Raw genomic sequence first — 3,893 nt, forward strand, 5'->3', positions numbered from 1 at the left:
GAATCTTTACTTATTAAAACGATTTTGTTTCTGTATTTTAAAATATATTTTTTATATTAACATATTTTAATGACAGTATATTTATGGAACAAAAATTCATTCATTTATTTTTCAAAATAAGCAGAAAATAGTACAAACTTTGCTGAAGTGATTGTTTTTTACAAGTATTAACTTAGACATTATTTAAAAAAAAACATTATTTTAGCTGAAGTATTTGTATCAATACCGTGTGCCTTTTACCCCATGCTGGTGAGCCTTTTACCCCGTGTGTGGAGTAAAAGGCCCCTCTTGCCACCTCATACATTTATAAGATTTTTAAACAAAATAAACAACTTGAATGATTTATTTTCACACAAAATCTGTTGCTCCATTAATGTTCAATACAACATATATATTTTTCTGCAATTATACATTTTATGCGCAGTGAATAGCACATTTTTTCTTAAGGTGGCCCTTTAGCCCCGTTGTATCCTAAATATTATTTTATTTTGTATGTTACCTTTGACATTTTTGCCTGTCTTTCCTCATTTTTTGCTTTTTAAAAGAATAAAGGGTAGCTCAATAGTAGGTTCAGTTGTGACAACTTACCCCACACAGCGTAACAACATGCCTCGCTATTGGCCAAAGTATGAATAGTTTCTATTCTCCTGGGAATTTACAGTGGAACTGTTCAAAGGCAAGACTTTAATGTTTGTGCCTATACCGCAACCTACTAATGGAAATATTCACTGTATGGAGTGAAAAAATGTGACATCTAGCCCCGATCTTCCTCTCTAGCGAGCACAAACTATTTTACAGTAAAGATGCAGGTGTCCTGCTGGCCGTTACAGAACAGCCGCACAGAAACTCATTAGAAAGATCCAAAGGCTGGATGAGCTCATTCTAAAAACAACTATTAGTTAGTGAATTTGTTGGAAACCCTCCAATTAACTTGGACGGTATTTAAAAGCATAGGAGGTCTACAGATGTTCTTGACAAGGGAACAAGTGGCAGGTGAAAACATTTTTCATTCATTTGTCCACCAGTGTTGCACTGCCAACAAATTAAATTTCCAGTAAATTATGTTGCCATCATGTTTTTATTCGTTGAATTTGTGCAAAAGAATAATTATAAATAAAAACATTTCTATTTCAATTTAAAAAGATTTTCAAAGGTTAAAATGAAGCACTATGCCTGTAACCCTTACCTGTAACGGACTGGAGCAGGTTTCAGCGCGCTGTCCAATTTAGTTCAGAAGTGTGATCGTGCTGCTGAAAGAGCACTGCAAGAATTATGAGTCGCGCGCCTCCACATTTTATCAAATGTGCAGCGGTTCAGACTCCGCCTCTGAGCTCCATCACTGCAAAGCATTGGCAGTAGTCTTACTATGCTTTCCTCCATCCATAAGTAAAAAACCAATGTCATATATTACACTCCTATCTGATATATATCGCCCCCAACACACACAAATACTTGCATTTGTGATTTACGGGGACTCTCCATAGGCGTAATGGTTTTTATACTGCACAAACTGTATTTTCTATCGCCCTACACCAACCCTACACATAAACCTACCCCTTACAGAAAACTACTGGCAATTTTTCAATTTCATAAAACACCGTTTTGTATGTTTTTTAAGCCTTTTGTTTTACGGGGACATAGGAAGTGTCCTCATAACCCATGTTTACGTTGTTAAAAACTACTTTTGTGCTTTTTGTAAACTAAGCTTCAACAAATTGTGTGCTTTTTAGTTCATTATTTTTGTTAAATGTGAGTTTAATTTTATTATACTTTTTTCACATTTAACTAGTTAAACTGTCATGTGACTGCATCTTTTCTACAATTATAATTATCCTCAATAAAATCACAAAGTATAACTTGCATTGGGAATCTCCTTCAAAAAGTCTAATAAACTTTTTTTTTTATTGCAATGAAGGTTAAATAGCAAATATAACTCTAGTAACTTTGATATTTTGGTTTGAAATATGATATTTTGTAGCTATGCTTTGTGCAAATGTTCTTGCATGTGGTGTAAAGTTATTGTGTAGATCATACTAAAGTTTGTCCTGGATGAGCAATAGAGAACATCAATCAAAACACCAGGAAAATCTAGCATTGGCAACCCATGCCAACATCCTAACCACAACCATTTTAAGAGAAACCGGTGTCAGACTGGCTGTGAAGACGAGGTTACAATGTGTTCCGGCTTCTCTGGTCTTCAGCCAAACTGAACAGTTCTCAAATTGGATCCTTGGCAGAGTTTCTACAGTCAGATTCCCGTGATGTTTTTCTACTGTTTCGAGACCATGTTTTAAGGTTAGGACTGTCAAATCCATGTTTCAGAGCACAATCCATGACAAATGTTTTCCTATGAGGAGTTAATATCACGTGTAATCAGAAACGGCCTGTCTGGTCACGTCTTCATAGCATCAGAAAAAATAAACTCAATGAAAATCATATATATTTTTTTTAATAAGCTTTGAAGGAGATGTATAGTGGCACATTTTCCCATGAGCATATAGCATGTTGACATGTATATTCTTCTAAGAGGACATTAAAGACCATGAGGACATGTTTTAGTGCCTCTTCATGAACATTCCAGCTCAAACGTGAGCTATTAGTGAATATGCAGAGTCTGCCAAGTGCTACATCCTACTGAATAACCAAAATCAGTTTCCTTATGTCATCAGTGCTTTCTATACAAACAAACTTACCATCCACTGCTATTATATTAAGATCAATATCTGTTCCACTGGAGAAATGTCTTCTCAGAGAACACTGTTGCACCTCCTCCTGGCTAATGGGTGTTTTATACTTTTTCACACACATTATTTAATACACATAAATATTTTATATCTGTAATCTTTATTTTTATGTATTATTCTTTCAGGAAAATGCTTCAGGGTTGTGCTAAACCCAGCAGACCAGTGCTTCTGGGTGGTGAGAAAGACAGTGAAACATTAGCTGAGTCATAGTCGAATAATAAACAGGGGTAGAACATATAGACACGTAACAGTGAAAGCCACTATGGCCATTATTACAAAAAACAAGACACATGTAACATTTCTCTACTGATACAGTACAGTGTTGAGCAACATTAAATACACTAAAACTAATAAAGGTATTACAGTGCACAGACAATCTAACCACAACTGTCTAAGTTTTACCAGTAAGATCATTTTTTCTTTGCATTTGAGTTGGTAAACGTTGATGGAGAAAAGAATGAGATACAAAAGAGCTAGTGTTGGTTGCGTTTGGCAGTGCATGATAAACTCGATATAAAACTCAAGTCTTTTCAAAATTATCTGTTAATAAATACGTTTAGATAAAAACAAAATGTCCCTTTCAAATAATTGTTTTTAAAATACTGTCTAATTTATGCTAACAGTGCTATTTAACACAAAATAGTTTAAAGGTGACATATCATGAAAATCTGACTTTTCCAGGTTTTAAGTGCTATAATCAGGTCCCCGGTGCATCTACCAACCAAGGAAACGTGAAAAAGATTAACCCAGTAACTTTGTTTTGGTAAGCCTTTTTCTACAAGCGTCTGAGAAAACGAGCGCGTCTGATTTCGCTCCCTTGGTGACGTGGCAAAGGGATCTCATTATAATATTACCGCCCCTTAATCTGTAAACTTCCACTCAAGGCACTGTCATTGTGATTTCGCAAGTGATAACGGTATACCAGCTCTAATGCCATGGCGAAAATTTGAGCAAAACATGCTAACTGTTCTGTCTTTGGCTGCACAGACGAGCACATAACACTATTTACAGTCCCAGCCTCAGAGGAGACAACAGAGCAGTGCATCCATTGATTTATTTACTGTATATTGCTGATGCCACACAGATCTAATATACACATGCGATTTATTTCCCTGCTGTTTATCTTCACAGACATAACCGACTGTTTTT

General features: G+C 35.5%; 1 protein-coding gene across 1 annotated transcript in view; it reads right to left on the reverse strand.

Annotated features, from left to right (window-relative positions):
- LOC107678306 (caldesmon-like) overlaps positions 1 to 1,257 on the reverse strand; it is a 25,127-nt gene extending 23,870 nt beyond the window's left edge. Inside the window, exon 1 of the mRNA XM_016473532.1 lies at positions 1,187 to 1,257. The gene's annotated coding sequence lies outside the window, so the exon portion shown is untranslated. The remainder of the gene's footprint in view (positions 1 to 1,186) is intronic.
- Positions 1,258 to 3,893: the final 2,636 nt, after the last annotated feature.

The sequence above is a fragment of the Sinocyclocheilus anshuiensis genome, unplaced genomic scaffold (genome assembly GCF_001515605.1).
Source record: "Sinocyclocheilus anshuiensis isolate Anshui unplaced genomic scaffold, SAMN03320099.WGS_v1.1 scaffold1318, whole genome shotgun sequence".
NCBI classification, from domain to species: domain Eukaryota; kingdom Metazoa; phylum Chordata; class Actinopteri; order Cypriniformes; family Cyprinidae; genus Sinocyclocheilus; species Sinocyclocheilus anshuiensis.